The sequence below is a fragment of the Rhipicephalus sanguineus genome, chromosome 10 (assembly GCF_013339695.2).
Source record: "Rhipicephalus sanguineus isolate Rsan-2018 chromosome 10, BIME_Rsan_1.4, whole genome shotgun sequence".
Taxonomy (NCBI): Eukaryota; Metazoa; Arthropoda; class Arachnida; order Ixodida; family Ixodidae; genus Rhipicephalus; species Rhipicephalus sanguineus.
Genome location: NC_051185.1, coordinates 56447047 through 56453046, shown reverse-complemented (window position 1 = coordinate 56453046; position 6000 = coordinate 56447047).

Below are 6000 nucleotides of genomic sequence, written 5' to 3'. Positions count from 1 at the left end.
AGCCGAGTGGTTAGGACGCTCGCCTTTGGATCGAGGGTACGTGGGTTCGAATCCCCTCCTCCTCACCATCACATAGCTCCTTCTCACGCTGACTTCTCTTTCCCACCCCCTTGCTACATTATGCTATACAAGGCTATGCTATGCTCTGCTAGCGTGCCTGGATAGCCGAGTGGTTAGGACGCTGGCCTTCGAATCGAAGGTACGCGAGTTCGAATCCCGCCGCGTAAAGAATTTTTTCGCGGCAAGAACTTTTCTCTTTCTCCTTTTTATATCTTTCTTTCCGTCTCTTTGATTGTTTGCCTCTTTATTTCTTTCTCTCTCTCTCTCTCTCTCTCTCTGTACTCGTTCTCAGAGTTATTCCAGGCCACGCCATAGCAGTAAGTGGTGTGATCTGCCCAAATTCTGTGGCACATACCCGTTCATGGGGATCATAGTTTTCTTAAATGCCGCACACACAACTTACGGCTAGCCTAAAGAGCTGCGCTGTTGAAAAGCGCTTTTCGTAAGCGAGAAAATTAACAGAAAAGTAAGGAGCCGTTTTTGTGTACGCTCTGACAGTATTCTCCATTCGTTCCGTGCAAAAAGCTCTTCTTTACTTTCGCAGATCAGATTCGCCTTCAACTGACCCTCCAAGCGAACAGCAGCCTTTGGACAGTCAACAACAGCAGCAGCAGCAACAGCAGCAGCAGCAGCAACTACTGCTACAACTTCTCAGGTGGGCATAATAGCTATGTTACCAAGCAATATAACAGTTCTTGGAGCAGAACGATCCACTTCTCACATTTAATGAAGTCACTAAGCAATACCAACTTGGCAGGAGAGTCTATCCTCTTCCTCACCCAAAGCTCAGCAGAGCTTAGTCAGCTACTCTGAGAATGTTGTAGACGGGGTCTTTGCCGCCGCGGGGCATCCTCAGTAAGATGTACTCGGACGTTGACCCTGGTTGCCCCGACTGCAGTGAAACCTTTTGTTCCATGGCTCACATGCTCTGGCGATGTCCCGCGTAGCCTAAAAACCTTCTCTCCAGCGAAGCCGAATGGGAGGAGGCCATCAGAAGGACGGCACTCCGAAAGCAAACCCAACCTATCCAGAGGGCCCCGGAAAGGGCGGAGCGTCACGGCGTTCTGTCCACGTGGGCGCGGCCAGCGGTTACAACGACTTCCCATTAAGGGGTCAGTAACTCCTCAGGATCCAAAAAAAGTTCGTTGTTTGTATGTCTCTCTGTCTGGGGCGCACTTAGTTGACATTTGCCACGTGAAACACATTGAGTTGAAACATATCCCACCGGGCCACGCAAAGCAATGACAGACAGTACAGCAAGAACACCATAACGAGTGCCAAAACATTTTTATAGAATAGCTGTTGAAGAAGATGCTATGAAAGGCTACTTAACGACTGGCGGGCCACGAGGTTTGTGTCACTTGTTTAAATAACGTGAGAATAACTGCCTTTTTCTCAAGTCACGTGTGAGATCGTGTACGGCTGAAAAATATTTAAGGTATACCTGTTATAAAAGCGCGGCATACTCTCTCTAGACAGAAAAAAAGTAGCTGCGCTTTCTCTTTACTGGGTGTTTCCTTTTTTTTCAGACAATACACATTTTTTAATAAGAATTCTATGACTGTCAGGCTCCTGTCCTTCTCACACACGAACTCTATGTCCAGGCGGAAATGCTCTGAAGCAACTAAAATGGCATTGACGCGTCTAAATAACACTAACTAGTTAATAAGCTCTTCATATTGTCACGTAGTGTTGTGACTAATGGAGCAGGAACTTGAAGGCAGTCTTGGGGCAACCACTTTAATTGGGCGAAAGTAGTCCTCTAAATCGGCGGCGGTAACATCGACAGGCGCAGCTGCCGATTCGACGGGTCACAAGAAACAGAACACTCGCGGCTCGGCGCCGCACGCGGTTTCGTAGTGGCACTGTTCAGCCTGACGCCCCTTATCAACACGTGAAGTCGAGGGAACAGAATTGGACGCGATAACATCATACACACATGATCATACTGGGCGCCTGCTTTGACGCATGCAAAGACGAAAGGTACAAATGATACGAGCACACGCCCGTCGTGTCAAACCAAAAGACGTCACGTGGCATTGCCCCCCTTTCAACAGACATCGTCCCGATGTTTAAACCAAACTAGTATGTGACTGCAAGAAAAAAAAGAATGCAAAAAGCAACACAATCGTAAATACGAGAAGTTGTGGATTAGTGTGTTAGTACTAGCGTGCGTGGTATGGTTTCAAACGGACGACGTGAACCACTTCAGGGCGTGGGCGACGTCGTTGGGACGAGCTAAGGTTATCGGGCACAACCTCGTAATCCACAGGACCTAAGCGTTGCACAACCTTATACGGTCCGAAGTAGCGGCGCAAGAGTTTTTCACTGAGTCCGCGCTTCCGAATAGGCGTCCACACCCAGACGCGGTCACCGGGTTGATATTGCTGGTCGCGTCGGCGAAGATTGTAGCGTCGGGCGTCGGCTTTCTGCTGTGCTTGAATACGCAGACGGGCTAATTGTCGAGCCTCTTCTGCTCGCTGCAGGTAGAGAGAGACGTCCAAGTTTTCCTCATCGGTGACGTTCGGAAGCATGGCGTCGAGCGTCGTCGTGGGTTCTCTTCCGTATAGTAGTTTGAAGGGCGTCATCTGGGTAGTTTCCTGTACTGCGGTGTTGTAGGCGAATGTCACGTAAGGTAATAAGGCGTCCCATGACTTATGCTCGATGTCTACATACATTGATAGCATGTCGGCAATAGTTTTGTTTAACCGCTCAGTAAGGCCGTTAGTCTGAGGGTGGTATGCCGTCGTCCTGCGATGGCTTGTGTGGCTATAGTGTAGGATTGCTTGAGTCAGGTCAGCTGTGAACGCCGTGCCTCTATCAGTTATGAGCACCTCGGGCGCACCGTGTCGCAGGACGATGTTTTCGATGAAAAACTTCGCGACTTCTGGGGCACTGCCCTTAGGTAGCGCTTTTGTTTCGGCGAAACGAGTCAAATAATCGGTTGCGACGACGATCCATTTGTTTCTATCTGCGGACGTCGGGAATGGTCCCAGAAGGTCCATTCCAATTTGTTGGAAAGGCCTTGACGGTGGCTCGATCGCCTTTAGGTGTCCAGCTGGCTTTAACGGGGGCCTCTTACGTCTTTGGCAGTCTCTACAGGTCTTCACGTATAGCGCCGTGTCGGATGTCAGATTGGGCCAGTAGTATTTCTTCTGGATTCTTGCCAGTGTGCGGCTGAATCCTAGGTGACCTGACGCTGGTTCGTCATGACAAGCATGCAGTATTTCTGGGCGAAGTTGCGGCGGCACGACAAGTAGGAAATTGGCCCTATTTGGAGAAAAGTTCTTTTTCACCAGAACGTTGTTGTGTAGGCAAAATGAAGAGTGTCCGCGGCGGTACGCTTTCGGAACGGATGTTGTCTTGCCTTCCAAGTACTGAATGAGGTCATGAATGTCGGGGTCGCATCGTTGTAGTTCGGCAAAACGACTGTCACTGATCGCTCCGAGAAAGGCGTCGTTATCTGCGTCCTGTGGGACAACGTCGATGGGAGCGCGTGAGAGACAATCGGCGTCGGAGTGCTTGCGTCCAGATTTGTGAACGATCTTGACATCGAATTCCTGAAGCTGCAAGCTCCAACGCGCTAGGCGGCCTGATGGTTCTTTCAGATTTGCAAGCCAGCAGAGCGCGTGATGATCTGTGACCACCTTGAAAGGACGTCCGTATAGGTACGGGCGGAATTTGGCGGTTGCCCAGATAATCGCAAGGCACTCCTTCTCTGTTGTCGAATAATTGGACTCAGCTTTGGTGAGCGACCGGCTAGCGTAGGCGATAACGTTTTCAAGAGAACCTTTTCTTTGGACGAGTACCGCGCCGAGGCCAACGCTGCTTGCATCTGTGTGGATCTCTGTTTCAGCGTTTTCGTCGAAATGCGCGAGTACTGGCGGTGAATGAAGGCGGCGTTGAAGTTCGGCGAATGCGTCAACTTGTGGAGTTCCCCACTTGAATTCAACATCTGATTTCGTTAGACGTGTCAGCGGCTCAGCAATTTTCGAGAAATTAGGTACAAATCGTCTGTAATATGCGCATAGTCCCAAAACCTGCGGACTGCTTTCTTGTCTTTAGGCCGCGGAAATCCGGCGATGGCTGAAGTTTTCTGTGGATCAGGGCTCACACCATCCTTGCTGACGACGTGGCCGAGAACAGCAATTCTTCGTAAGCAAACCGACACTTCTCTGGCTTCAGTGTCAATCCGGAAGATTGGATCGCCGTGAGCACGGTCCTCAGCCTGCTTAAGTGTTCTTCAAAGTTTGCTGCGAAAACCACAACGTCGTCTAAGTAGACGAGGCACGTTTGCCACTTCAGGCCAACTAAGACTGTGTCCATAACTCTCTGAAATGTGGCTGGTGCTGTGCAAAGTCCGAACGGCATTACTTTGAATTCATAGAGGCCATCTGGCGTAATGAAAGCAGTCTTCTCTCTGTCCCTTTCGTCGATTTCGACTTGCCAATAGCCGCTCTTGAGGTCCATCGACGTGAAGTATTTGGCATGGCAGAGGCGGTCAAGGGTGTCGTCGATACGTGGCAGCGGATAGACATCCTTCTTTGTAACGTCGTTCAGCCGACGGTAATCGACGCAGAATCTCAGCGTTCCGTCCTTCTTTTGACTAGCACAACGGGCGACGCCCATGGGCTTTGCGACGGCTGAATGATGTCATCACGCAACATATCATCGACTTGCTTCTTGATAACCTCGCGCTCTCGTGACGAGACTCGATAAGGGCTTCGGCGAACAGGCTGCACATTTTCGTCTGTTAAAATGCGGTGCTTAGCTATCGTAGCTTTCCCAATTTTCGATGTCGTCGAAAAGCAGCTCATGTATTGGCGAAGAAGGCCCTTCAGCTGCTCTTGTCTCTGCATTGGCAGAGCAGGGTTTATGTTGAACATAGGCTCCACAACCGGGTCTCTGGCCACGCGTTTCGCCGACGACTCTGTCAAGCTGCAGGATTCGCTGACTTCAGCGAAATTTTCCAGGAACGCGACGGTTGTGCCTTTGTTAATGTGCCTTTTCTCTGCAGTGAAGTTAGTTATCAGTACTTCTGAGCGTCCGTTTCTGAAGTTGGCGATACCTCTCGCGACACAAATGCCACGTTCAAATAGCAAGTCCGCGTTTCCTTCGACTATGCCATTCATCTCTCCTGATGCATCGCTACTAACGGAGACGAGCGTGCTTGAGTAGGGCATGAGACTAACATGTTCTTCGATGACGCACAATGGTGAACGACACTCAGCATCCCGGTCCTGGTTTATCGCTTGATCTGTGGACAGCGTAATAGACTGCGATTTTAGGTCGATGACAGCATCGTGTTCGTTCAGGAAATCAATGCCGAGTATCACATCTCGGGAACAGTGCTGGAGTATCACAAACGTAGTTGGGTATGTGTCGTCGCGGACTGTGATTCTAGCGGTGCACCTTCCCTTCGGTGTGACAAGGTGTCCGCCCGCCGTGCGCATCTGTGCGCCGTCCCACTCAGTCTTTACTTTCTTTAGCTCAGTTGCTAAGCGCCCGCTGATGACAGAGTAATCGGCGCCTGTATCCACGAGAGCACGAACGTTGCGGCCATCAATGAGTACGTCGAGGTCGGTAGTTTTAGATCTTGCGTTGCAGTTGCGGTGAGGTGTTGGGTCACGGCTGCGTCGCGTCGTACCGCTTTCCATGCGTTCCGTTGCATTGCACCCGTCAAGCTCCGCTTCCTTCGGCACTTGAATTTCGCTGGGGGCCACGTCGTCGCTTATTCGTCGTGCTTGGTCTTGCAGCCTCGTCGTCTGCGGCGGAGGTTCTTCGAAAGTTTGTTCCACAGCAACCACACCTCCAGCGGCTGCCGACTTTAGTTTCCCGGACTTGGGGACCGGCCACGAGCACCCGAATACTGCGACCGACGTTCTGGTGACTGGTAGCGGGCAGGTGATGGTGAGCGAGACGAATACCTAGGTCTCCACT